The 7,870-nt window shown below is 24.2% G+C and overlaps 1 protein-coding gene and 1 long non-coding RNA gene across 2 annotated transcripts in view; both read right to left on the bottom strand.

Moving 5' to 3' along the window:
* LOC105462099 (chitinase-3-like protein 1) overlaps positions 1 to 3,233 on the bottom strand; it is a 10,516-nt gene extending 7,283 nt beyond the window's left edge. The window contains exon 1 of the mRNA XM_011708626.1: positions 3,176 to 3,233. The gene's annotated coding sequence lies outside the window, so the exon portion shown is untranslated. The remainder of the gene's footprint in view (positions 1 to 3,175) is intronic.
* Positions 3,234 to 4,945: 1,712 nt separating this feature from the next.
* Positions 4,946 to 5,905, bottom strand: LOC105462097. The gene is made up of 3 exons (XR_976015.1): positions 5,842 to 5,905; positions 5,439 to 5,551; positions 4,946 to 5,219 (listed from the first exon to the last, which is right to left on the bottom strand). It is a non-coding gene; the product is annotated as an uncharacterized LOC105462097 (long non-coding RNA).
* Positions 5,906 to 7,870: the final 1,965 nt, after the last annotated feature.

Here is a 7,870-nt window from a genome sequence, read left to right as displayed (position 1 = left end):
TTATATATCTTTATAATGCGGAAAACGACTATCTTTCATAAAATATATATGTATAGTATAAATACTTACACTCTGTTTCCAAGGACTACATACTTCTTCAGAAGCAACCATAGTCATAGCAATCATAACGAAAATAGTGAAAATAACGAACTTCATCTTGTCAATATTTCCTGTAATTATTATTTTTTTATATAATATATCTACTATTCGATATGTCCATACAATACAATATGATAATAACATAATAATACTTCTATAGAAATTGCCATTTTAACTTCACGTGAATTTGTCTTTTAAATGACAAAACTAATAAAACAAGAAACATTTTATTATTAATATAATATCAGTAGACAGGTTTATATAAACAGTTTATTATCTATCAACTTGGATTCTCAGCTCTTATTTTAAAAAATTAGATGCATATTGAAACTTACCGTTTTTCTTGGGGAAACCGATTATGCAGGTCGTACGATGTAATCGTAACTGATCAATTCTTGATTTTCAAAGAGTATTTATACTTTATATCGCACATGTGCAAATTAAAAATATCAGAAGTGTAAACATTGTCTGCTTTATATAAGAAAACATTTGTTTGGGCAGACTGTTACAAGGTTATATTCTTACGTCTTATTTAATTCGAATTGTTAGTCACATAATCATAAGGGGTTTTTTATTCCATTGCAGTTTTATATTTTGCATTTTGTTGACATTAAAATATTTTTTACAATACTTGGTTTTCTATAGAATTACATAATATAGTAATCAAATTGTATTAACTGTTTTGTCACGTTATTACAATTTTATTACATTATTAAACAAATACATTGTACAATAAAAAGGATTTTTAATAAATTTCTAAGACCATTCAAGTCTACTAAATCATATAAGTTAACTCTTATTATAATCTTGAAAACTTTTTTTATAAAAAAATGAAATTGTCTTGAAATAGATCTAAAGCAATTCTAATTAATAATTATCGTAGTAATTAATAATTATTGTATTTTGAATATATACACATCTCAACTTTTTGGAAAGATTAGAATAAAAATTAAAAATATAATCTAAACTAGATTTTCTACGTAATTATTTCAGAATGAAGTACGTTATATATCAAATTGCCTAATCAAATTAACAAGAAAATCAGATGCTTTTTAAATCTACTGTCCCATTAATAAATAAGATTTTTCATGTACGAAATAAATGCAGCCGACACAAGATATTACTATAATGCATCAATGCTGTAACAATAAAATTGAAAAATAACTATTATGTCACATCTATTGTATTAATAGATAAATTAATACATTTAATATAAAGAAATACAAATAAATATAATTAATATTAAAGAACTCTTATATATTTATTTAATATATTTGTAAATATATATCACATATATTTATAATTAATTATAAATAAATGAGATAGAAATTAATGATAGCTCTTGAAAGTCTTTATTTAAATTCATATAGTAAAAACAGCCTACCTTTAATTATTGTTTACAGGTTTGGGGGGAAGGGAATTTATAGATGCATAATAGCATCGATAGATATTGAATTGATTGTCAATTTAATTATAGGTTACAAGTTTTCGATTTCATTCAAAGAACTGTGTTTCAAGTCCGAAAAACCGAGCGGCGCGCAAATCGAGTGTGGTGGATATTGTAACAAGAATTTTAACACACCAACACCCGTGTCAGCTCTTATAGGCTGTTTTCACTATATGGATTTATTCTTCAGAGTCCATTGCCTCTAATTTAATCTTTATTTAAAGTTAGTCATAACAGAAACTCTTTTTTTTATATAAATATAAAAGAAAAATAGAGACTAGGTCAGATGTAAAGAAATGTTAAGCGATATTATCATATAGTACTATTATTGTGATATCTTTGAATTCTGGATAATAAGGGTTTTTATCCAGATCGAATCCCAACTTTTGGTACACATTTGGCAGTGTGAAACGAACATATTAAACTAGAACAGCAATCAACAGTTAAATGACACTAAAATATTTAAAATATAATATTTAAGACGTGTTTTTTTTTACATTAAAAATTAATATTGCTAATGTATCGACTCACTTCAAATGTAAAACATTTTCTTATAGTCTTAATATGTTTATATGAATTATACATAGAAAACAAAACATGAATGAGTGAAAAATCTCTTAATAATAATATTGTTTTCTTCGTTTGTCTTTATAATGCGGAAAACGACTATCTTTCTTAAAAAAATATATAAATACTTACAAGCTGAAATTTAGAATTACATTTTTCTTCAAAAGCAATAACCATACCAAGCTATAACCATAGCAATCATAACGAAAATAATGAAAATAATGAACTTCATTCTATACCAATATTTTCTGTAATTATTATTTCTTATAATACAAATTCAATATGCGCATGCGATATAATAATGTGAGAATAATACTTCTATAAAAATTGCCATTTTAACTTTACGTAAATTTATCATTTAAATGACGAAGGTAGATAAATGAAACAAGAAACAATACCTTTAAAGAATATATATATACTTTATATCGCAGTTGTGCAATAAAAAATATCGGAAATGTGCATAATTGTGTTTCCTGCTAAATGTAAGGAAACATCTTTTTGACAGACTGTTACAAAATTGAATTCTTACGTCTTTAATTCAAATTATTATTTATAAGGAATTTATTTTTTAACTATAGTTCCATATTTTGTATTTTATTAGAATATTTTACAATGTTCTGTAAGATTAAATTACGTAATATAATCACGTTATTAAAACGTAATTGTATTAACTGTTTTGTCACATTATTAAAATTCTAATTTATTATTAAACAACTACATTATACAAATTGTATTTACTAAAAGATTTTTTGATAAATTTTTTATGGACGTTTATGTTTTAATATGTACAATAATATGTACAAGTAATATGTACAAGCTAACTTTATATTTTTGCGAATTTTTTTATAAAAAATAAAGTTATTTTTAAACTACAATAATAAATTTTTAATATTATCGTTTTTAAGTTATTTGTGATTCTAATCAAATATAATTTTTATCATTATTTATTATCGAAAAATTAATTGTGTGTACAGTTTCAGTACGCACATAGTATAAATATTTTATTATCTATTTGGATTCTCAACCTTTATTTTAAAAAATTAAACGAATGTTAGAACTTACCGTTTCTCTGAAGAAATAAATCGATTATGCAGGTCGTACGACGAATCGCAACTGATCAATTCTTTGACTTTTTAAAAGTATTATATGTTACTTTATATTGCACTTGTGCAATAAAACATATCGGAAATGTATTGTTTACGTTATCTGCTATATGTAAGGAAACATTTGTCTGCCCAAACAAATGTTTTCTTACACACAGCACACGTTTCCTACAGACTATTACAAGGTTATATTCTAGCGTCTTTAATTCAAATTATTAAACTTGAAATATTAGAATGTTTTATAATATTCGATATTCTATACGGTTAAATTACATAATTAAATAATAATCAAATTATAAAACACAGTTGTTTTAACTGTTTTGTCACATTATTAAAATTTATATTATTAAAATTCTATTTTAGCATTAAACTGCATTATTATAATTATATCAATAACAAGATTTTTTAATAAATTTTGTATGAACGTTTACGTCTACTAAAATAAAATTAAACTTAATAAAATATATGAATTAACTTTTACAATCTTGAGAAATTTTTTATAAAAAATAAAAATTATTACTTTGGATGTACAACAGTTGTTGCCAAATAACGTGTCAAATGAGCATCTTCTACGCAACTTAAGAAAATATAGATATCGAGATACGCTGCTGAAAGTGGAAGTGGATTGGTCATACACTAAAATAAAACCCACAAAGCATAATTCGCGAAGCAATGGAATGAAATCTACAAGGCAGAAAGAACAGACGAGGATCCTTAATGATATGACGAAGAATAGTATAATATAGCACAAGAAGCTAAAGCTTGATCAACTGATAAAAGCTAGTTCGAATTAATAGTCCTCGTTCAACAACGGTGGAAACAAATTGTGAACGCCTTATGTTCCACTTAGGAGATAAAGTATTAAAAAGAATTTTTTGAAGTACATTAATTATAATACCGTTTTTTAAATATTTATTATTTTTTAATATTTAATTTTAATCAAATATAACCATTACGTATTCGAGATAAGATGAAAGTTATTGTTAAATGTTTTAAGTAAACGTACATAATATATATTCCAAATAGTAATGGATGCAGTTATCTATTTTGTTTTAACTATTATCGGTAGAATTAATGATTGTGTATAAGTACAAATATTTTCCCTTCTCATACATAATGTTCTCTTCTTATTTTTGATATTACTCAATGTATAATTATGCCTTTTATAAATAATTATTAAATATATATGAACTTTAAAACCAAAAACGATGCAGTTATATATGAAATAGATCTAAACTAATTCTAAATTAATAATTATCGTATTATTGTATTTTGAGTACACATTTAAACTTTTTGGTAAGATTATAATGAAAGATTTTGAAAAGATTATAATTAATAATAAAAAATAATAAAAAAAATTAAGAATATATTCTAAACTAGATTTTCTTAACACGTAATTATTTCAGAACGACGTTATGTATCTCATATTAATACAATTAAATTATAACAAGAAAATTAGATGTTTTTTAAACTATTGTCTTCTTAATAAATAATATTTTTCGTATATGAAGTAAATGCAGTCGACATTAAAATATTTCATTGCTGTAACAATAAAATTGAATAACTATTATGTCGTATCTAATTGTTATATAAATTAATACATACAATAGCCGTACAAATTTAAATATTATTAATATTAAAGAACTCTTGTATATATTATTAAATATATTTATAAATATATATTACATACATATATTTATAATTAATTATAAATAAATAAGATAGAAAATAATGATAGCTCTTGAAAGTCTTTATTTAAAGCCAGTCATAACGGAAACTCTTTCCTTTTATATAAATATAAAAGAAAAATAGAGGCAAAGTCAGATATAAGGAAGTGATAAGCAATATTATCATTATAGTACTATTATTCTAACATATTTGGTTGATATGGCATCCAGGATCAAAAAAGCTCTTATCCAGATCGAATCCTATCATTATGTCACACATTTGTGCGCATAAAACAAACATTTCAAACCAGGACAGCACTCATCAGTTGTATAACACTAAAATATTTAAAATATAGCATTTAGAGACGTTATTTGACATTAAGAATTAATATTAATTAATATTACGAATGTACACAGATGTAAAACATTTTCTTATAATATTAATAAATTCAAATAAATTATACATAGAAAACAGAATTTGAATTAAAATTTTTTTTGTCTATCTTTATAATGCGAAAGACAACTATCTTGCATAAAATGTATATAAATACTTACTGGGCCACCGACAGCTTTACATTTTTCTTCAGAAGCAACCGTAGCAATCATCGCCATAGCAATCATAACAAAAATAGTGAAAATAAGGAATTTTTTCATCTTGTCAATATTTTCTGTAATTATTATTTTTTATATAATATTTACATATATCTATTATATGTTACATAATGTTTACAATTTAATATACGCATGCGATATAATAGTATGATAATAATACTTCTATTATAGAAATTGCTATTTTAAGGTCACGTGAATTTACCTTTTAAATAATGAAATTAATAAAACAAGCAATATTTTATTGTTATTACAATATCAATAGATAGTTTTATATAAATAGTTTATTCTCTATTAATTTGAACCTTCAATCTTTATTTTAAAAAATTAGATATATGTTAGAACTTACCGTTTTTCTTGGGGAGCAAAATCGATTATACAAGTTATACGATGTAATCGCAACTGATCAATTCTCGATCTTCGAAGAGTATTTATACTTTGTTTTGCACTTGTGCAAATAAATAATATCAGAATGTATTGCTTACGTTATCTGCTATATGCAAGGAAACATTTGTTTGTACAGACCATTACAAGGTTATATTCTTGCGTCTTTAATTCGAATTATTAATGTTGAAACGTTAGAACGTTTTATAATGTGCGAGATTCTGTACGGTTAAATTACATAATATGACAATCAAATTATAAAATACAATTGTATTGTATTTTACTGTTTTGTCATATTGTTTTCTGTTATTAAACTACATTATACAAATTGTGTCAACAAAAAGAATTTTTAATAATTTTCTTATGAACATTTAGGCCTACTAAAATATATAAGTTAACTTTTATTATCTTGAGAAATTTTTTATAAAAAATAAATTTAAAAAAAATATTTTTTATAAAAAATGAAATGTTATTATTTTTACAAGTACAGATGGCGTCACAAATGTCTTAATACTCGAAGTTGCGCGATGAGATAAGAACGCCGTTTCTCATTGGAACGCCCTCTGAAAACCCGTTTCTGATTGAAACGCGCTCAATATGCTCGCAACTTCGAGTGTTAAGGCATTTGTGACGCCTTGTGTACAACGGTTCTCCAAATAACATATTAAATGAGGATCTTCTACGCACGACCAACCCAAGAAAGGATAGACATCGAAATACGTCGCCGAAAGTGAAAATAGATTGGTCACACACTAAGAAAAGAGCAAGACATAACTCGCGAAGCAATGGAACCTACAAGGCAGAAGAAACAGAGGAAGATCCTCAATGACATGGCGAAAAACAGTAGTTTAAGAAACTACATAGATTGATGAAATTATGGTCCTAAATTAAAAGCCATCGTCCCCAACAACGGAAACAAATTGTGAATGCTTTATGCTCCACTTAGGATATAAAGGATTAAAAAAAGAATTTTTGAAGTACAATAATTTTTAATAATACCATTTTTTTGGTATTCGTGATTCTAATCAAATATAACCACTAATCATTTGAGGTAAAATGAGTTATTGCTAAATGTTTTAAGTAAACGTACATAATATATTCCAAATATGTAATAATGGATGCAGTCACCTAATTTGTTTTAACTATTATCGGTAGAATTAATGATTGTGTATAAACAACTGCAGTATGCACGTTATAATTTTATAATCCATTTTCTCTTCTCACACATAACGTTCTCTTCTTATTTTTGATATTACTCAATGTACGATAATGTTAAAATGCCTTTTAAAAATAATTATTAAATATACAATATATAAACTCTAAAATCAAAGTGCAGTTGTCTTGAAATAGATCTAAAGCAATTTTAAATTAATAATTATTGTATTATTATGTTATTTTAAACATATACACATCTAAACTTTTTGGAAAGATTATAATGAAAATTAAGAATATATTCTAAATTAGATTTTTTTAATTCGTAATTATTTCAGAATGATGTTATGTATCACATATTACTTAATCAAATTAACAAAAAAATCAAATGCTTTATTACCTTATTGTTCTATTAATTAACAAATAATTAATATTGTAATAAATAAGATTTTTCATGTACAAAATAAATGCAGTCAGTACAAAGATATTATATGCATCATTACAGTAACGATAAAATTTGAATGATAACTATTATGTCGCACCTAATTATATTAATATATAAATTAATAAATTTACATAGATACAATAGCAATACAAATTTAAATATATTAGGCACCAAAATCCAACGTGACCGTAGAAGGCACTCTCAAATTTATTTGTGTTTTTACATACGCGGTCTAGTAAATTAATATTATTAATATAATATATGTTACATAATATATAATATTAATTATTAATAAATAAGATAAAGGCTGTCGATAACTTGAAAATCTTGAAAGTCTATTTAAAGTTAGTTATAACAGAAATTCTTTCTTCTTTTATTTATATAACTTTTTTATATC

This window comes from Wasmannia auropunctata, unplaced genomic scaffold (assembly GCF_000956235.1).
Source record: "Wasmannia auropunctata unplaced genomic scaffold, wasmannia.A_1.0 LD270860.1, whole genome shotgun sequence".
Taxonomy (NCBI): domain Eukaryota; kingdom Metazoa; phylum Arthropoda; class Insecta; order Hymenoptera; family Formicidae; genus Wasmannia; species Wasmannia auropunctata.
Note: the sequence above shows the minus strand (reverse complement) of the source record. Positions and strands in the feature narration are given on the sequence as shown.